This window comes from Microtus oregoni, unplaced genomic scaffold, assembly GCF_018167655.1.
Source record: "Microtus oregoni isolate MIOR12 unplaced genomic scaffold, Mior012 000008F_ref0000371, whole genome shotgun sequence".
NCBI classification, from domain to species: Eukaryota; Metazoa; Chordata; class Mammalia; order Rodentia; family Cricetidae; genus Microtus; species Microtus oregoni.
This window is the reverse complement of record NW_024543067.1, coordinates 9,512,699-9,534,682: the sequence shown is the minus strand read 5'-3', so window position 1 is coordinate 9,534,682 and position 21,984 is coordinate 9,512,699. Positions and strand designations below refer to the sequence as shown.

Below are 21,984 nucleotides of genomic sequence, written 5' to 3'. Positions count from 1 at the left end.
CCTTACGACTTGTACTGGCTTTTGGGGAACTTGTTCTCTTTGGAGGGATACCTTACTCAGCCTAGATATAGTAAGGATGCCTTGAACCTTCCCCAAAGCAATGTACCTTACACCCTCTGAAGAGTGGATAGGGGTAGGGTTGGGGGGTATGTAGAGGAAATGGGAGGAGAGGAGGGAGTGGGAACTTGGATTGGTATGTATAAAGAAAAAAGATAGCTTGTTTTCTTTTTAAAATTTTTAAAAATATATAAAAAAATAAAAGTAATGGAAAACGGTGATGTTTCTCTGATTTCTTTCTCACTCCATTTATCATTTGTATGTAGGAGGGAAATTTATTTTTTTTGCATTCATCTTGTATTCCACCACATTACACTGAAGGTGTATATCAGCTGTACAAGTTCCCTGGTAGAATTTTGGGTGTCACTTATGTATAATATAGTATGTGCAAATAGTGAAAGTTTGACATTTTCTTTTCTAATTTGTATCCATTTGTTCTCCTTTTGTTGTCTTACTGCTGTAGCTAGAACTTCAAGTACTATATTGAACAGATATGGAGAGAATGGATAGCCTTCTCTTGTTCCTGATTTTAGTGGAATTGCTTTGAGTTTCTCTCCATTTAGTTTGATGTTGGCTGTCGGCTTGCTGTATATTGCTTTTATTATGTTTAAGTATGTTCCTTGAATCCCTAATCAAGGAGATTTCTCATAATCTCATGGTATTTTTCATCATTAATAAATAGGTATTGAAAGATTTGATTTTTAATGTGCTCTGTTGTTCCCAAAAAGAAGATTAGAATGAGGACATGACAGTGTCACCAAGTTTATATTAGTGGTGATTACAATCATTGCGTTTATTTTCATGTTCCTTCCTTTGAACCTCATTCTAATCTCAGATGTGGGTCTCCATGTGAATTTGATGCTGAGATGAAGGGAGAGATGAGACAGCGCTAGAGGAAACCCTCAAGAGAGCAGGTCAAGATCAACACAGGGTCTGGAGGTCACTCCATGTTTCCACCTTTTGACACTGACTGTGACAGAAATATGATAATTTTAGATTCCCAGGTGAAGAGTGTCAATGAGAATAGCCTGCTAAACATTTGTATGGTAAAGAAAATGTTCAAACACCTACCTCAAATCCTAATGTACAGTAACTATTCCACAATTTTCTGTTAGTTAATAATAGATGTATTTTCCCAACTGATTAAAGGTTCTTGGGAACATACAATATCTCCACACATCGAATGAAACATATCAAAGTGTCTCAATCACTTTGTATCAAAATGAGTGTGGATTTATCTTTATTCTCTATTTATATCTGAGATATACGAGAGTCAATGGTAGTTTTGCCTGGCAATATTTCCACTTTCTTCCTTCCACAGATTTCAGGCATTTCCAGTTTATTGGAGGTTAATGCTCTCATAACCTCTTTTTGTTGTTTTTTTTTTCTGATCTAACAATCTCAAATGATTTGGGCACCAGTCTATGATCTTTTCACTCGTGTACTGACCTCCTCGCTCTCTCAGCCGCCTCACCTCCAGGAGTCCTTTCTCATCCTGCTTAGGAGTCATCCTCATTGTCCTACCTGTGACCTCACTATCACCAATGACTATAGTGCCCCTGTAATCTGCATTCCATGCCTCTACTCCTTCAGGGTTAATGTCCTCTCTTTTCCAAGCATGAAGCTTCATTGAGAGTATGCCAGCCCTTTCCCTCACATTCCCTCACTCTGTCAAACAGGAGATTGCTGATATCAACTACACCTGTATCCCGTAAGTCTATTCATTGTCACAATACCGTATCCTGGTGATTCCTTTACTGCCCGCTCTTCGCTTCTCTGTGTCATATTTTCTCCCTAGCATATACCATTTTATTCTCACTCTTCTGAAAACTGCTCTTCCATGGTCACTTTTGATGCCAATCACCAGTTCAGTGATGTTTTCTGTCTTCGAGTTATGTACCCCTTGCCAGTACTTGATAAGAAGGACCATATGCTCCTTCTTAGCTCTTTCCTCTTGGCTTCAGTGGAATTATCTGCTCTAAGAGACTCCTCTTGTGCCTGTGTCCCAATACTATCCAGATGTGTGGTATGATTCTTGGATTTCTGCTCTTCCCTAGGTAGTTTTCTCCTGTGCAGTCTTACCTGGTCTTGCTATCTTTAAGTATGCCTACATTACTGTAACATTCACCTTTATGTTTTCTAAACTAAACTCTCCATTAAAACCTGGAATTAATCCCTATAGGTATTGAATGTGGCTGAAGGGAGGCTCTTTATTTCCCATCCCCACCAAGAGTTGATTCTTTCAGTTTCCTTTTGCCATTAATGAACTCATTTCTTTCTTGCAGTTGCTGTGTCCCAGAAAAGAAATAATTCTCATCTCACCTCCAACGAATTCCATGCATTCTGTTCCTTGAATCTGGCCATGTTTCCTCATTTCCATGGCAACCCTCCTAGAACATAAGCTACCTTATGGATCCCTACATTGGCTCAATAGTGTTTAGTTTGACTTGTTTTCTCTCTGTCTCTCTTCAGTTTGTTTTCCAGACAGTAGCTTTGGAATGCTCTAATAGGACAAGTCAGATTGCATCTCTCTGGTTGGAACTGTCTAGTCATTTATCCTTGAACTCACAGTAACTCTGAAGAGAAATTCTTGCCAGTGCCTGACCTTGTCTTCGACCCTTACCCTTGTTACATTGTTCTGCCTAATCCTTTTCCAGTTTCTTTCAAGAATACAAGGGTCCTGGTTCTTGATAATCCTACACTTGTACTGTGCTCTGATGTTTGACCTCTGAGTTCCAGCTAATTGACTCTCCTTGGATTCCCAAGTCTCATCCAGTGGTGGCTTTCATGTTGATCCTACTCTTCCTGTAGTAGGAGCTGTGGACTGCGTTCCTGCCGCCCAGCTCCTGGCCGCCAGCTAGCTTATGCTCCTAAATAATTACACAGAAACTGTATTCTTTTAAACACTTCCTGGCCCATTAGTTATAACCTCTTATTGGCTAGCTCTTACATATTTTTTTTGTTTATTTTTTTTAATTTATTTATTTATTAAAGATTTCTGTCTCTTCCCAGCCACCGCCTCCCATTTCCCTCCCCCTCCCCTAATTAAGTCCCCCCCGCCTCAGCCCAAAAAACAATCAGGGTTCCCTGTCCTGTGGGAAGTCCAAGGAACCCCCCACCTCCATCCAGGTCTAGTAAGTTGAGCATCCAAACTGCCTAGGCTCCCACAAAGCCAGTACGTGCAGTAGGATCAGAAACCCAGTGCCATTGTTCTTGATTTCTCAGTAGTCCTCATTGTCCATTATGTTCAGAGAGTCCGGTTTTATCCCAGGCTTTTCCAGACCCAGGCCAGCTGGTCTTGGTGAGTTCCCAGTAGAACATCCCCATTGTCTCAGTGTGTGGGTGCACCCCTCATGGTCCTGAGTTCCTTGCTCGTGCTCTCTCTCCTTCTGCTCCTGATTTGGACCTTGAGAATTCAGTCCTGTGCTCCAATGTGGGTCTCTGTCTCTGTCTCCTTTCATCGCTTGCTGAAGGTTAATATTCAGGAGGATGCCAATATGTTTTTCTTTGGGTTCTCCTTATTTAGCTTCTCTAGGATCACTAATTATAGGCTCAATGTCCTTGGTTTATGGCTAGAAACCAAATATGAGTGAGTACATCCCATGTTCCTCTTTTTGTGTCTGGTTTACCTCACTCAGGATAGTGTTTTCTATTTCCATCCATTTGTATGCAAAATTCAAGAAGTCCTTGTTTCTTACTGCTGAATAATACTCTAATATGTATATATTCCATACTTTCTTCATCCATTCTTCCATTGAAGGGCATCTAGGTTGTTTCCAGGTTCTGGCTATGACAAACAATGCTGCTATGAACATAGTAGAGCATATACTTTTGTTGTATGATAAGGCCTCTCTTGGGTATATTCCCAAGAGTGGTATTGCGGGGTCCAGGGGTAGGTTGATCCCAAATTTCCTGAGAAACCGCCACACTGCTTTCCAAAGTGGTTGCACAAGTTTGCATTCCCACCAGCAATGGATGAGTGTACCCCTTTCTCCACAACCTCTCCAACAAAGGCTATCATTGGTGTTTTTGATTTTCGCCATTCTGACAGGTGTAAGATGGTATCTTAAAGTTGTCTTGATTTGCATTTCCCTGATCGCTAAGGAAGTTGAGCATGACCTTAAGTGTCTTTTGGCCATTTGAAGTTCTTCTGTTGAGAATTCTCTGTTCAGCTCAATGCCCCATTTTATAATTGGGTTGGTTAGCCTTTTACAGTCTAGTTTCTTGAGTTCTTTATATATTTTGGAGATCAGACCTTTGTCAGTTGCGGGGTTGGTGAAGATCTTCTCCCAGTTAGTGGGTTGCCTTTGTGTCTTAGCGACAGTGTCCTTTGCTTTACAGAAGCTTCTCAGTCTCAGGAGGTCCCATTTATTCAATGAGGTCCTTAATGTCTGTGCTGCTGGGGTTGTATGTAAGAAGTGGTCTCCTGTGCCCATGTGTTGTAGAGTACTTCCCACTTTCTCTTCTATCAGGTTTAGTGTGTTCAGACTGATATTGAGGTCTTTAATCCATTTGGACTTGAGTTTTGTGCATGGTGATAGAGATGGATCTATTTTCATTCTTCTACAGGTTGACATCCAGTTTTGCCAGCACCATTTGTTGAAGATGCTCTCTTTTTTCCATTGTATACTTTTAGCTCCTTTATCAAAAATCAGGTGTTCATAGGTTTGTGGGTTAATGTCAGGGTCTTCTATTCGATTCCATTGGTCGACTTCTCTGTTTTTATGCCAATACCAAGCTGTTTTCAATACTGTAGCTCTGTAGTAGAGTTTGAAGTCAGGGATGGTAATGCCTCCAGACGCTCCTTTGTTGTATAAGATTGTTTTGGCTATCCTGGGTTTTTTGTTTTTCCATATAAAGTTGATTATTGTCTTCTCCAGATCTGTGAAGAATTTTGATGGGATCTTGATGGGGATTGCATTGAATCTATAGATTGCTTTTGGTAGAATTGCCATTTTTACTATGTTGATCCTCCCAATCCAGGAGCAAGGAAGATCTTTCCATTTTCTGGTGTCCTCTTCAATTTCTTTCTTCAAAGACTTAAAGTTCTTGTCAAATAGATCTTTCACATCCTTGGTCAGAGTTACCCCAAGATATTTTATGCTATTTGTGGCTATCGTGAAAGGTGATGCTTCTCTAATTTCCCTCTCTGTTTCCTTATCCTTAGTGTATAGGAAGGCCACTGATTTTTTGGAGTTGATCTTGTATCCTGCCACATTACTAAAGGTGTTTATCAGCTGTAGGAGTTCTTTGGTAGAGTTTTTGGGGTCGCTTATGTATACTATCATATCATCTGCAAATAACGAGAGCTTAACTTCTTCTTTTCCGATACGAATCCCCTTGATCCCTTTATGTTGTCTTATTGCTATTGCTAGAACTTCAAGCACTATATTGAAGAGGTATGGAGAGAGTGGACATCCTTGTCGTGTTCCTGATTTTAGTGGGATGGCTTTGAGTTTTTCTCCATTTAATTTAATGTTAGCTGACGGCTTGCTGTAAATAGCTTTTATTATGTTTAGGTATGACCCTTGTATCCCTAATCTCTCCAAGACTTTTATCATAAAGGGTTGTTGAATTTTGTCAAATGCTTTTTCAGCATCTAATGAAATGATCATATGGTTTTTTTCTTTCAGTTGATTTATATGCTGGATTACATTGATAGATTTGCGTATGTTGAACCAGCCCTGCATCTCTGGGATGAAGCCTACTTGATCATAATGGATAATTTTTCTAATGTGTTCTTGGATTCGGTTTGCCAGTATTTTATTGAGAATTTTTGCGTCGATATTCATGAGTGAAATAGGCCTGTAATTTTCTTTCTTGGTTGGGTCTTTGTGTGGTTTTGGTATCAGGGTAACTGTTAGCTCTTACATATTGATCTAACCCATTTCTAATATCCATATTGCCACTTGAGTGTGGCTTACCGGGACGAGTCTAACGGGCATCCATCTCGGAGAGGAGAGTCATGGTGACTACCTGAATCTGCTTCTTTCTCCCAGCATTCTGTTCTGTCTACTCCGCCTACCTAATTTTCTGTCCTATCAGGCCAAGCAGTTTTCTTTATTAATTAACCAATGAAAGCAACAAGACCCACCTCCATCATCTTCCTGTCCTTATTCATCTCATCACACTGTTTTAAGCCCATCACAGCTATCATTTCTTCTTATTCTTCTTTAGTCTAGAGATTATGCCCCTTGATAGGAACTACCACGTTGCAGTTTTTCCTGGGAAAACAGAGAGAAGGATTGGGCTTGAAGAAGAAGTTACAGTGCCATTTTTGAAGATCTCCTGAAACAGGACGGCCCACTGAGCTTCTGACTCTAGGGTTTCTTTGGTTTTCATGAGATGTTGTTTTCTTGCACAGTTTCAAAACCTTTACTTGAGTCTTACTCTGTTTCTTATACTCAAAACAAAGTATTGTTTAGGGCTCTTGCTCACAAGGACATATAATTCTGTCACTAAAGTGAAGAAGTAGGGTCTCGTGAGAAACACTAAAATGCTTTTGGTTTCAAAAAAGTTAAAGACCTTCTTTTCCTACTCACTAAATTTCTCAGTGTTTATGACCCAAAAATGCTAACTTTTGAGTTCTGTTTTTTTTTTCAATCATTAGTCAATACTAGATGCATACATAAATACTACATATGTGTGTATGTATATGTATGTATATATATATACATTACACATACAGCTATATCTGTATACAACTATATATATATATAGCTTTATTTATATAACATTTTCAGTAATCATCTACCATGAAAGCTACCAAGTCAAAATAATGACTGTATCTGCCACTTCAAAATTTCATACCATCTTACACTTGTCAGAATGGCTAAGATCAAAAATACTGAGAACAGATTATGTTGGAAATGATGTGGCGTAATGTGTACACTCCTCCACTACTGGTGGAAGTATATACTTGTACTGTTACTCTGTAAATCAGCAAGTTGCTTTCTCAAAAAACTGATAATCAATCTATCTCAAGAACCAGTGATACTACTCTTGGGCATATACCCAAAAGATGCTTGATCACACCACAAAGATACTTAGTCAACAATGTTGATAGCAACATTCTTCATAATAGCCAGAACCTAGAAATAACCTAGATGCCCCTGAACAGAAGAATGGATAAAGAAAATGTGGTGCATTTACATAATGGAATATTACTGAGCTGTAAAAAAAACAATAACATCATGAAATTTGCAGGAAAATGGATGGAAGTAGAAAAATCATCCTGAGTGAGGTAACCCACACTCAGAAAGACAAACACGGTATGCACTCACTCGTAAGTGGATATTAGAAGTAAATAAAAGGATAATCAGACTAGAATCCACAGATCCAGAGAAACTAGGTAACAAGGAAGACCCTAAGAGGGATGATAGATCTCCCTGGGAAGGGGCATTACCTGTGATCTCCTGGGTAAATTGGGGGTGAGGAGGGACAATAAAGGGGAAAAATGGGGGACAAGAACATGAGGAAACAAGATGGTTGAGTTGGGGGAGGGATGAAGAGGAAGGGCAATGAAAGAGATATCTTGTTAGAGAGCCTTTGTGGGGTTATAGCCTGGTGCTAGGGAAATGTTGGGGGCATTCACAACAAAAATACCTCTCGCCAGGGTAAAGGCATGGGGGTTAGAAATATAGTAAAGAATATGAAGACACAAGTGAAAATAATAAAATGGAGAAATATATAGGATAGTAGCGGAAGGGAATTTCCATGAGTACTTAAAATTCACCCATGTTTAATTTCCAACTGTTTAAAATACCCCTGACCATAAAAGGTAGGAGTAAGACAAAAAAAAAAAGACTCCATTAACATGATACAAGGAAATGAACTGAACATACTGATTGAAAGTTGTGGGCTACATTCGTAGTTGAACATTCTGTTGCTAGAACAAAATAAGTCAAGCTTACACCCTAGACCAGAACATTCTGTAGTTAAACCATTCCCTGGGTCAAATGCCAAGTTATCTCCATAAAGGGAACTGGAACTTAGTTGGATCCCTAGACTCTTATTTGAGGTAGGGACAATCCACTTCTCTTTTCCTGGAGTACAAAACAAGGTCTGGTTTTTAGCCACACCTGTTGACAATAATCTTGAGAGAGCCGAACTCTCTGTTTAAGATCTAGGTGGGACCTTTGCTGGAGGTAAAAGCACAATAAACTTGAAGAAACTCGAGGAAAATTTCAACTCTCTGACCTCTGGTCAATGTGGAAACAGGCTCACATTTTCAGGCCTCCACAGGGAAACACCCAAGAATCCACAAGGATGACCCCAGCTAAAACTCCTAGCAATAATAGAGATGATGCCTAAACTGGCCTTCCCCTGCAGTCAGACTGTTGAATACCCCAACTGTCATCATAAAACCTTCATCCAGTAATTGATGGAATCAGATGCAGAGATCCACAACCAAGCACAGTCCAAGCTTTGGGATCATCAAAAAGGCAGAGCAGGGGAAGCCATAGTTTCCTCTGTATGTGTGCTTGTCTCTTAGCAGTCCCCAGCCTGGGTGTGTGGGATGTGGAAACTGATAGTTGTGAGAATCCAAACCAGACACCTGACATGCTGAATTCTGTGCATACCCTAGATGAGCACTGAATTGTGGGAGACAGTCACACTTAAAACGTCCTCAAGCTTCCTGCTTCTTACCCTTGCCTCATTTTCTGGGAATGCTCCAAAATAGCCTCTGGTCGTGTTCTCTGTTCCACAGTGTGTAAGGAAAACATTGTGCGATCTCTGGAATCATGCCGCCAGCTTTTCAGTCTTCGAATAATTTATTTAGATGTTTTATCTTTTTCTCACCTCTTTAAAATTCAGGGGCAGGATGAAGCACAGAGAGAACTGTTCATTGTCGTGTGTATCCCAGGATGTTCTGTGTAGACCAATAACCTTACATTCTTTGCTTAGACTGTCTTGACATTGCCCTTTCTCATTCATTCTGTCTTCAAATACTAACTGTTTAGTCATGGGGACATTTACTGAAAACACATTAACTAAACTAGTGTACAAACTGTAGAGAACTCTCTATTTGGAACTCTGTTGCGTATCAAATTATGGCTAGATGACAACTTGAACTTAGATTACATAGGAAATGTAGAAATTTTCCTGAATGATATCATAGCAGGCATATCTTGCCTCTGTGAAAATAGAACTAAGCTAGCTTAATCTTCCCCCCCCCCCGTGTGTGTTTGTGTGTGCTGTGTTTGTGTGCATGTGTGTGTATTATAAAGAAGGCGGTATACAGAGAAATGAGGAAAGTAGAACCTGAGTTGCTCAGATGACCTCACTTCTACCCAGAGCTGGACTTTGAGTTATGAGAATGCGATGCAGGAAGGTCAAGAGTACTGAGGGATGTGCAGAGGAGCATATCACCTGGTGTCCCTTTCAGATCATCTCCCACCCATGATCCAAAGCCTCCATTTTTCCATGCACAGGAGTATAGAGAGGAATCTGAATCCAGGTTTTATGACTCTGGTAATGCCACATGTCATGTGGCAAATGAGGACAAGGCTGGTAGAGCAAGTGGCCAGGTGACACCAATGCATTGACCACATGCAATTTATTTGCTTGATAAAGACAAAACCTTGTTTTATTTGATTGATGTGGGATTCCCCTCTGTATGATGTGAATATCATTGGTTAATAAAGGAACTATTTTGGGCCTATAGCAGATATAAATATTGTAACTGTAATTCTTGCTTGATACCTATTTTGTTATATGTAATTTTACTCTGTTAAAGTTAAAACCTTCCTTTTCATTTAAACAGAAAAGGAGAGGTAATGGGGGGATTCCTCTCTGTATGCTAAGAATATCATTGGTTAATAAAGAAACTGCTTTGGGCCTGTAGCAGAGCTATAGGGGAACAGAGCTAGGTGGGGAAAACTAAATGGAATACTGGGAGAAAGGAGACAGAGTGAGCGAGAAGCAATGTAGCCCTGCTGGAGACTGATGCTGAACCTTGCCAGTAGGCCACAACCACATGGCGATACACAGATTAGTGGAAATGGGTTAAATTAAGATGTAAAAACTAGCCAATAAGAAGTTAGAGCTAATGGGCCAAGCAGTGATTTAAATAATATGGTTTCTGTGTGATTATTTTGGTTCTGGGCAGCTGGGACAAACAAGTAGCTCTTTTCAACATTTGATAGCATGACATATTGAAAAGAGAACTAGGTATAAGAAATATAGATGCATGCTTAAATACAAACATAAGTTCATATGTACAAAGAAATAATATTTCAAGCTTCTCTGAAATTTTTTTATTCTTTACTGCAATATAAAGTATGTCGTATTATTTGGATGATTCTCAAGGAATCTGAGAAAATAAAAATATTTAAAACATCTCCTCAATGTTATTGATTTGAAGCAAACACTGTTGGGTGCTAACACTTGGACAGTCTTGTAGGAGATGATTAGCGGTCATATTAGAAATCCTGTTACTGTTAACAATTTCTCCTTAAAAATATGGAAAGGTCAGAGAAAAGAATTCACCTGAGAATTTCCTCATCATCGGCTCCTGAAGGTTCTCACTGATCCACGTGAGGGTGCAGGGGAAGATGGCATTCACGTCAGTATGGGAACACGAACATGGACTTGGAAGGCAGAGCCTGAACTTGAATACTAATTCGACATCTTTACTAATACAGAGTTAGGCTTTAGTGACTCCACTCACAGAATAATGTATGAAAATCTCTTAGAACAGTGTCTGCTGTAGCAGTAGCGCTGAAACCAGTGCTGTTGACCATGGCTGCTGATAATCTACTGACCATCCTTCTCGGCGTTTTCATGGTAGGAAACATTTGATCTCGTACGTACCAGCATGCAAAGTGTCTCATCGTTACTCATTTTCAAAAAGTTATTTGGTTTTATACTTTTCCTAATATATTATTTTCCTGTATCATGGTGGATATAAATATAACTACTTTTACACATAAATCCAAGAAATCTCTGGTGTTCCCATATGGAAATTAAATAATGAAAAGGTGACCATGGCAAACAGTATCATTCTATTTTGAGTGTATTTGGCTTAATCTCAGACTACAGGTGACATTTAGGTGTGCTGTCTACACTCGACTTAAATAGGTTGTAAGTTCCTCAAGGATGTCCTGAAGCACCATGTCTTCCAAACCTAGAGAGAACGAATTCCAACTGCATCTCAGCAGCCTTCAGAGGGATGAAAGGGATGAAGCCTGGCCAACATCATGAAAGAAATCTCCCTAGGCATTTTTGAAATTTAAAAGATCAGGGGAAGGACTTCAGTTTTGGTGTCTGTAGGGGTTACTCCAATGGTTTTCTGGGTTTCAGTTAGCTTTTGAGTTAAAGACGCTTTTAGAGTGATTGTTAGAAACCACAAATGGGGTAACATCATTCTAGTTGGTGAAAGACTGAACTGCTTCCTCTCTAAAATCAGGGACAAAATCGTGTCCATTCTTGCCATTTTATTCTGGCAGTCCTGCACAGGGCAGTTCAAGAAGAAAGTAAAATGAAATTCTTCTGGGTATAAAGACAATAGTGTTCCACTACCACCCGACTGATAGAAGTAATTCTTAGCAACCTGATTTTGACAATAGATTTTATATGTCACATCAAAAAGCAAGTATATAAAGAAACATCAACAAATTGAAGTTCACGCAAATTAGAAAATTTTGATTTTAAAGGAAACCATCGAGGATGTAAAAATAATCCCATACAGTGGGAGAACAGTTTAGGGAATCATCTATCCGATGAGAAACTTGCATCTAAAACACAAAAGTAAAGACTTTGTATGATCCAATAATTAAAAGAAAGCACCAATTTTTAATGTCAAAAAGATGTTTGACTAGACAGTCCCTAAAGCCCAATGTGTGGAAGGAAGGCTAAGAAGAGCATGAAAAGATGCTCAGAGTTGTTAGTCATTACAGAACGCCAATCAAAGCCATGTGAGACAGCACTTCACATCCATTGAGGGATCCCCAGGAAATAAGCCGGTTAACAAAGTGTTGGCAAGGCGCTGGGATGTCAGAACTCTTATAGACTATCGATGAATATGAATCATGCATGAATTATGACACTTCAATACAATTTTTTAGTTCCTCAGACAACTGTGAGGATTACTAAATGATCCAGCCGTTCCACTCCTAGGTACACATGCAGGAGAAATGAAGATAAATATTTATCATCTGGTAAATACAAAAATTAAATGTGATATTCCCAAATAATAAAATATTAATCAGTATTAAGATTAAATAAACAACTAATACATGATGCCAATAGATAGAGCTTAAACATAAGCAACAAATGTAATATTGATCAGTAGTGAAGAACAAAATATGGATTGTATGATCCTCATATTTTAGAAACTTCTCAAATAGGAAAATTTGTAGAGACAAAAGGCAGATGAGTATTTGTTTGTTCCTGAGGGAGAAAACTGGGGGTAAAGATTGACTGTTGTTAGTTATGGCACCTCTTGAGGGAGATGAAAAAATCTTGCATTGTAATAATGATGGCTGACGTATGATGATTAAATTGTCTTCCGTGAATGAATCAATGGTATGATATATCACATAACTTAACAAATAAAGTTGTTTTTAATGCTCCAGATAGGCCCTGAGTTTGTTCCAGTCATATAACGTCCTCTAGCGTTTCCCGATTTGGTCAGGTCACTGAGCTTTCTCTAGAAACTCTCCTGGCTGTGCCATGCTTGGAGCATCACCATGTACGCCATGTGTATCTCATGGAGTAGCCGGGAGCTCAGGAGAAGTCCGCAGAGTGAAGCTGACGTTCTCTACACACTCCTAGAGTGGGAAGTTGACAGTGGAAATTTGCTACCCCCTCCCTAACATGTCTTTGCCTCCAACTCTTGCCTTTAAATAGTACAATGAAAGTGTGTACTAGGCAGCTAAATATCTCAAGCGCCAAACGTATTGCAAAATACTGATGAATTGATATTAAGCAACATTTGAAGAAAGGTGAATGTCAGTGCACCCACCCACACCCACACAGGAAATGTAGGGACCTTAGAAGTTAGATCATCAGTTATTTCTGTGTGTGCTAGAGAAAATGACTAGCTTTTGTGACTAGCTCTTTTTCTTTTCTCTGAAACAGACTTGGGATCCCAGCCTTGTGGTTGAGCACAGCGGGAGTCCTTAGCAGAGTGGATTCCCAGGGAAGAAGGCCTCACTTAGTACAGTGTCTGAGGTTTGCTGAATTATAAGATGCAAAGTTCCAGTTCTTCTTTTTAAATTTTTCACTCAGCCTCTTCGAGGACTGTAAATGGTCTTTTTTACCGTCTCGTTTTAAATTAGTGGCAGAGCCTAGGTTTCCTGTGTTAGATGGTATTGCCATAGTGCTTTTTCTTAGGAGCAATGAACAAAGTAAATTCCAACTTCAAAACTTCTGATATGTGGTTCAGCCCTATAAAGAAAAACATCTTTTTATCAGCCAATATGAAATTATGGAACAAATGCTTTTTAAAAGTTTCCAGGGTGATATCCGGAGATCTCCTATCCCCTGTTCTCCTGTGTGCCCTAGAAATGGCCTTGGTGGGCCTGGCAGTGGGTGAGTCATTCCTTTAAAACACAAACGGGCTGCCTGCAGATTTTGAAGAACTGATTACTTTTTTGTGTGATTTCCATATTTTAGTGCAGTTCGAAGTGGTAAATGCATGGAATATTCGCTTGGAGTCTGGGATAAAAGTAGCCCTGTGGGGTTGGGGAGGGGGGTGGAGAGGGGAGGGGGGGGGGTAGATTCCTAGTGAGAAAGGCACGGCCTGCTGAGTGAGAGATGTGTGTGTTCCTGACAGCCAGTCCTGGAAACAGGCTCTCTGCCGGAACCAAGAGACTATTCTGTGTGCCACTCAGAGGAGGCGAAGCTCCACCCCGAAGTGTGGCTGCCTTTGTCATTTTAATTGGTCTGTGTTTGTGAAGTGGGGCCTCTATTTACTTATAGCTTGGGGCTTGTGTTTACCAAGCCTGGTGGAGGCCAAGTGACAGGGCTCCTGCAAGCTCTCCCGCAGTATCTTGAGGCACTTTCCTTTTCAGTATCAGTGCTGTCTAATTCGTGAGCTTCTGTGAGGCAAGCGCAGGAGGGTACAGGGCCTACAGGGAGGAATTACACCTAATTACTCAAATAATTGCTAGGCTGTTGCCTTCTTAGTCACTGAAAATAATTTCCAGGTCCCTGGCTTTTATAGATAGTCTTCTAGAGGCAGGAGGACACAGCCCCCTTTTTAACTCAGCCCATTCACTCACAAAATCAGAACACTCGAGCCTGCAAAATTAATAAGCACCACTTCCATTACATATATTTTAGGTTGTTGTTGCCGTGGCGATAAAGTCAGGGACATTGAATCTCCTCTGTTGAGCCATTGTTATCGTCCCTGGCCATCTGCTGCAGAGGAGTGATATTCCATCTCATTTGCATGATGACTGATATATGGGCGGTTTGGAAGGACATATGCCACGGCAATCATGTGATGAAAATTAAAGTGAAAGTTTTGGGCCCGGAGCCGAAAAAAATCTGTGTGTGCGCATGAGGCTGTTGATGTGCAAATGTGGATCATATTGAGAAGGTCTGAATAGGGAGGTGTGACGTAAGGAGGGCTCCACGCAGGTGCCTATCGCCAAGCAGCCAAAGGCACTGGATGTCATATCATGGAAACTACCTTTCAAGGCGACAGCTTTACTGTTTCCTCTCAGTACACCAGGGAGGAGAGAAAGAGTTTTGGAAACACACAAAAAAGTAAGTTTAAAACTTTTTTTTTTTTAAACCACATTCTCTTTACCCTGACGTTTTAAGAGCTCAGACAGTGAGCAAGTTTTCAGGTCTTGAGTAGTTAGTTAATAGTTACTTTTGCTTCTCTCTCTCTTTCTCTCTCTCTTTCTCTCTCTCTCTCTCTCTCTCTCTCTCTCTCTCTCTCTCTGTGTGTGTGTGTGTTTTGGAGGGGGGGGCGGGTGGCAGTTTCTAAAGACTGAAGTGCCCATGGTGTTTTACTGCTGTTTGCTTTGGTTTCTGTTGTGATGTATGTACATTTGGCATGATTTTAAATTCATTCACCACCACCCACCTCCTCCACTTTCCTACTCTCCTGCAAAAATGGGATATTGAGAAGGAGTTTAGAATAAAATATCACAGTGCAGTTACGTTTAAGCTGCATCAGCTACTGCTTTTGTTCATATCCATATTTCTGAAATATGTAAATCTGTAACAAAATATTTGATGAGACTCCACACTTTTTTTTCTGCAGAAAAGTACTGTTGAACTAACTTATGAGGTTGTAGAAATTATCAGCGAGATCTTGTGTCTTCCAAGTCTTTATTTAGATAGAAATCTTTGCTATGCTAAAAGTTATTAATGTAATTTTGCATTAATTGCTGTTACCTTTAAAAAGGGATTTGTAGATGCTTTTTGAAAAGTCAGAATCCGAGGTTTTAGCTACATATCAGAGAAAAAGTTTGTGGGTAGTTTCTAAGATATTTAAATTCATGAGTTGGGTAAATATAATATTGTATTTGAGTATTTAGAAAATTGAATAAGACTAGTCTTAAAAAATGACACCCTTCGTTGTGGGTAGAAGTGCGTGTTGTGAGCATGCTCAGAAGTTAAAGAGTAATTCTTTAAAAGCAAAAGAACGAGACTTAATACTCACCTTGAACAAAATTTTACAGAAGGATGGTTTCAATGAAATATTACCTGGGGACAGGGAGAGCATGCTCATACCTTGATGAGCTGTATTTTACCTCATATTTCTTCTGTCAGCAAAACACCTGTTAAGGGTGTTTTCTTTGATGTACATTGGGAAAATCAAAGTTCCCTGAGTCTTTCCTTTCCATTTCAGAGAATGCAGCAGCGAATAGTGTATCATGTGATGACTCTAGTAATATTTTATTTTTAGGAATAGGGAATTATGTCAAAAAAGATTGCATCACATCACCTTGGCACTGCAAAATTGGCACTGAAGTCCAATAAGTTAAATAGAAGTTTTGATAAATAAATATCGGGTATGGTCTTGTGTACTATCCTGATGATAAGGAAGTAATTTTCAGGAAATAAGTCCAGAATCCAAAGAAGGATCGAATGAAATTAGACTTCCTCTAACTTTACATTTTTTTCCTTGCTGATGTCACCCACAGAATATCCTAGTTCTATGCTGTAACCTAAGATCACCCTTGTTCTCTTTTTCCTCATTCTAAATATTCAATTACTCAGTGGTGATTATTATGTGGCCTTCTTGGCTTACTACACTATTAGATTAATATAGATTCCTTATGCCAAATTAGCGGAAATCACTGTTGCACACAAGAGCAATTCACTCTTCTCTTAGTCAAATTTGTGTTACAGCAGGAGCAGCCTCTTAAGCTCCACGGTTTTAAAATCTTAAACTTGAACGTACCGTGGCTTGGAGGACATGTGGTTTGCTCGTATCTGGAACCTGCAGTCTGCTGGAACCTTTCACAAGACTCGCATTCAGTCCTGTTTAAGTGAGACTTTTTGTAGTGACTGTCATTCTTCTATCACAACAAACAAAAAGATTTAAAGTTTCCTGGTTCCTCTTCTGTAAAAGGACTGCAGGTGACAGGAAAGACAAGGGGTGCTTGGAGCTGTCCAAGGTAGCTGGTTTCTGGAAAGTTAACCATTATAGAACTGCATTGCTCTGTATCTCTGTAACTGGTTTAATTTCCATTTTTGAAAGTTAGGGTGGTATTGCTTTTAGAGTAATAAACCTAATGAGTGCAGTGAATATTTTCAGATAATGTTGCAGTCTTACTTAAAACTGCATTTAAAAACTCAGAAACAGAGCACGCATGAAGCTAACTAGGGCTCCAGTTTGCATCTTTAAACGATTTAAGTGGAAATCAACAAAACTCAGAGCTCTCAGATATAGAACTCCACGCTGTCAACATGAAAGCCCCATGGGAACCGTCTCTGGGGCACACAGCCATGTGGACAAACGTATCGAAAAAAATTTAACTTGCAGGAATTTATTGCTCTGGAAATCAATTCTTATCCTTATGTGACCTTCCATGTCTGCTATAGAAATCCAAAAGATCATAATTGTTTGATATGAAAATGCAAAAGAATAGTTAAGTTGAAAGTTTAACATCATGAAATTCAAAATCCCAAGTGGTATATAAACATTAAAAGAAACTTTGGGCTGCTAACCCTAGGAAATGAGTTTTATGGATCGAATTCAACAAGGCTTCAGAAATGGCTCCATCTGCTGCCTAGCAGCTGCTGAAAGGATAAATTTAATTCATTAATTCATTTGGATAAAAGGATCCAAGTAGTAAAGACTTCATTGCTTGTAATGCATATAGGTGGAAACACACTGAGATGTGGTCCCTTTCTCATCTTAGATAATGAGCTACATGGTCTTCTATTTTGAGGAAAGATCTTCATGACTGAGTCAATATGATGTTGAGTTTTCAACAATAGTCAATCATTTTAAATTAGTTCAAAGCTAAAAAAAAAAGTACACTCAGGGAAGTTTAAAGTCTCAGTTTTAATCTAGAGAAACAATGAATAACTGAATAAAAGAAGCTTTCTCATGTTGTACCTGTGACTATGGGAGGTAGTACATGTGTCCATACCTACCATATGTACATAGTCATTTTTGCTTACACATAAATATGTCAGTGAAGTGAATACCTCCTTTCGATGACATTTATATAAGGCAGACATCCTATATTATTTGCAGAAATATTCAAAACTGTGTAGTACCTAACATTAATTTAGGTAGATTATATCTTAGATTTGAAATTTATATCTGCTCAGGGTTTGGAAGGTCAAATCACACTATTTTCTTCACCCACGGTCTGCTCTCAACATTTCTTGTCTAGTCTCTCTTTTCCGTCATAGTCAGCAACGTGATTTAAAAGTCTAGAAAGGTGCACCTGAAGTCTTCTCCTTTCTCCTCTGGGACATTAATCATTTTGACAATGGTGTTAAAAAATCTGTAATACATGGGCATACAATTTAATTAAATGGTTATAAGGCATACTTTGATATTTTTCTACAAGTGTAATGAAGTTTTGATGCCAGGTTTCTCAAATCATATTCAATCATCATGATCGGGTATTAGAACGCTTATGTTGTTTATGTTTAAACTCCAAACACTTTGATGGATTTTCTTAACTACTATCATTTTACCTTAGAAACCATACAACTCACCTTTTCTGGCAAGGAAAATGTTTCCTGGTTGCCAGTTAATTGATCTGTGATAGAGATAAGAGTATCCCCAAGACAAGGCTGTTTCAGTAACCAGTGTACATTTTAGCCATGTTTTTTCCTGTGGCCGGTGATTTCAGGAATGATGTTTAGCCTTCCAACATGGCCCACAGCTCACTGTGGTGTGTGTGCTGGGCTGACTCTAAAGGGTCTGTGTGTACCCTGTGGGCTGGGTTAAGAATTAGGGTTTATGCATTTACTTGTACTGTTGCATTGTTTAGACAGCTTTGGTTTAGTTTTGATCTTTTTTTTTTTTTCTTTTTGCCTTTGAGGCTCTTCCACAGTGTCAGCTGCTGACTGATAGTAGGGAAACTGCCTCGTGGTGTGAATGAAAGGGACCTAGCGGTTGGTAAACAGAGATAAGGAATAAATAGAGCACAGGCAAAAGGAGATAGTTCTGTGGGGGCCCAGATTGCTGCCAGTCTGTTCAGGGGAGATGAGGAGCCTGTCCTTTTCCCAGATTAAATTAGTGTGCGAAATCTCCAGTGACCTCCTCCCCTTCTCCCCACACTCTTCAGCCAAGCTGAACAGCCTCTGCTGTAAAGTATTCATTTTACCCAGGGACACACGGACAATAGCACTCTCCCTGATACTCATGGACAGCTGTCGTCATTCAGAGGGCTCTCAGGATTTCATTTTTCATAGGAGTTAAAAAGGGTTTTTACCTTGGACGTGAAAGGGGCAGGGGCACAACTTTGCCAGTTCTGAGGCTGTTTGGGCAAGGAGTCTGACTGAGGTAGGGGTGAGCTGGGAGCAAAAAGAATCTGCCCAGGGAACTGATTCTTTTTGTTGTGTTTAATATGATTAAGCTAGGACAGAAATTAAATTTCAACTCTGGGTTCCTTATTAGGAGAAAATACCTTTGATTCAGAAAGTTTCTTAAAATTAGGGTCATCAGTGTGCGGTAGATAATTTGTATCCACCTGGTCTACTTTCATTTTGCCTAAATATGCATGCATTTTATTGCCTGTGAATAAGCACGGGTAAATATTAAGTCTGTGAGGTACCTCGGTAGTCCCGTACTTTTTATATTTTTAGTGATTTACTGCAAATATATTCAGCATTTGACTGATTAAATAGACCTTCGGCAACCTTGAGGGTCACTGTGTAGAGTGTGTACATAGAAAATGCATCAGCCCATTGTACCCTGGCAGCTAATGAGATTGGTCGTTAAGTAAATGACACAAAGCCTACAAAAAAAAAAAAAAGCTTACAGCTCACTAGAGTATCACAGAGTGTCCCCGCACACCACACAACGACACAAACACTGGACTAACCTAGCCCACCCTGCTTTATTCTACATCACTGCTTCCCTGATGTCAGCGTGAGAAGCAGAACAAAGGCTAGGAGGCAGCGGTAAGTCAGTCTGGCAATGAAGCCCTAGGGAGAAAGTGGAGCAATCTCAACCTAACTGTGGGGCCGAGAGTCCGTTTCTAAACAAGTGGGTCCGGATGAAGGGATTTTGCTGTTACTTGTAGAAATATCGCCTCAGTGACCAATGTTTTGATTCTGTTGCTATTGTTGTATCGTTTTGCTGCTTCACAAAAAGTTTGTGAATCTCAGAGCCCAGGGCTCCTCAAATGGCGAGGGAACATAAATTTGAGAGGTGGGTGTTTGTTGGAGATGAACGGCTCTGGCAAGTAACTGCTGGTCAGGTGTGTGTGTGTTTGAAAACTTTCAGGTGCATGGGACAACTTTAATTTTAGTTTGTCCTATGGCTTGTAGGACATAAGGGGACACAGGGCATGAATCTAATTGGTGAACTTCGTTCTCGATGTGATAAAATTGTTTCAGCCCTTAATGTGTATTTAATATCAGGTATGGGATAGTCAGTGCCTTAAAAATCCGTCAATTAACGAGGCAGAAATCCTTAATAAATAAATAAATTAAAAAAAAAATCCGTCAATCAACCAAGCGCAGCAAAACAAGAAAATAAAAGCTCCTCGTTTGCTCAGACATTTCTATTTTCTCAAATCTTGAAATAGAAATCACTGTGTTAGGTGCTGTTGAATGGGATCAGGAGTCATTTGCTTGCTGTAGTTGGAGAGGGAAAAAAATCAAAGCTATCTAACACTGAAGCCGCACTGGCTTACTCTTTCCTTGGGGAAAAAATTGCACTTGCAGTATTGAAGTGTAACATTGCAGGATCCGTTTAGAGAAATATGGCAGCAGGGAGTTGCCAGAAAGTCTGATTTGCCTTCCTGAAATGTCTGTCTGGCTTAGATGTGGATTTTCTGAGGATGTTTAGTTCAAGAAAGGATGATTTTGTTACAAGACATTCAGGTAAATTAAATATTTTATTCTAACAACTCTCAGCTGAATGGGTTGCCAAAGGCATAATGAACTCTTGATGAGCTCGTGGAAAACATTTTAAAAGTATTGTTAACATAACGTTGTATTTGTAAATAGATGTATTCACGATATCAGTCAGTGTCAGGACTCAATTTTTAAAGGCTCTGCATTTAATATTAAACTGGCATCTCATAGTCATCCGCTCACAAATTAAAACAACATCATATAGAAATCAGTTTGCTAACTTACAGTCCTTGTACTGAAAATTTGTTATTTGCATAGGGATATAGAAATATTTTGACATATAATAGCCTATTAATAATCATGGAAGATTTATCACACAGGTTTGTGATATGCTGTAAGTGAATCAAAGGCTACATGCTTCCTGTTATTTTTGTCATGAAGAACTTTTCCTGTTACAGATGCAGTCTCAATTTTCATTTTATTTATATGATGTAAGACTATTACTTACCTGTTCATAGTATGTTTTATATTCTTCAATTCTGTTCTTTTCCAAAGCAGTCAGAATTTGAAGGAAGTAAATTTCATGGCAAAGATTAATGTTATCTTATTGATTTCAAGTGAAATATGTGCAGGAAAGATGTGCTTTGATTTAGTTAACTTGAGAGAATTTGAAATGTCATCCTGTCAACATGCCTTTCATGTGGGAATCCTGGAAAAGAGAAAGCCATCTGAAAATGGCCACACTTGCTTCCTAGCAATTTTAGTTCAGGGCAGAGTTATGCAGATAGTTGACTCTCACAGGCGCCGTAAGTCCTCCATGTTATCTTTCTCTGCTGAACATTTTTTTTTATCTGAATCACCTGTGTTATAATTTCTTTTTCCATAGTTGCTAATGCTCGTCCTGTTAATACAAGAGTAAGTGTTTCAGAAAGCATACAGCCCTTTGGTTGACATAGCTGTCCACTCCCACCCTCCCTGGTGCAGCAGGGCATGGCAAACTTGACCTGAGTGTGTAAGTCACTTCTCTGCAGATGAAACTAAATGTATTTACTTTGCAGAAATGTAATTTTTCATTGCTCAAAGCAAATTAGGACTGGCCTGTAGTTAAGACCAGAGGGCATAGGACATTATTTTTTGTCTTAAGTGAACTTACTTCCACCAGTACTGTACTTAAAAGATTTTCAAAACTGCAGCTAAGGAACCAGTGTTAGAGTTGGAAAACTCTTTTCTTAATAAAATTTAAAGAGTTTATGTTGAGAGAAAGAAGCTTGGCTTTAATGAACTTTTACTTCAGTCACTTAATGAACAAATGCATCTTAAAATTGTTTGGTCAAAAGATTTTAAGATATGCTGTGAGCAATGTGGGAATATTTGCTGCACCCAGGGATGCACCAAGAGTGACATGTCCTAGAGAAAGGCCAGCTGTTGCCCAGCAGCACAGAAAACCATGCATTGGAAACCTGGTTC

The 21,984-nt window shown here is 39.4% G+C and overlaps 1 protein-coding gene across 9 annotated transcripts in view; it reads left to right on the top strand.

The window, feature by feature from the left end:
• Nucleotides 1-21,984, top strand: part of St18 (ST18 C2H2C-type zinc finger transcription factor) — a 249,079-nt gene that overhangs the window by 107,065 nt on the left and 120,030 nt on the right. For 5 of the 9 annotated variants that reach the window (XM_041657763.1, XM_041657767.1, XM_041657766.1 and 2 more), the window contains exon 1: nucleotides 14,641-14,775. The exons of 1 other annotated variant lie outside the window; for it this stretch is intronic. The gene's annotated coding sequence lies outside the window, so the exon portion shown is untranslated. Of the gene's footprint in view, nucleotides 1-14,640; nucleotides 14,776-18,841; nucleotides 18,998-19,490; nucleotides 19,618-21,984 lie in introns of those variants that run through there. 3 more of the 9 variants (XM_041657762.1, XM_041657761.1, XM_041657760.1) reach the window with 3 other exon arrangements.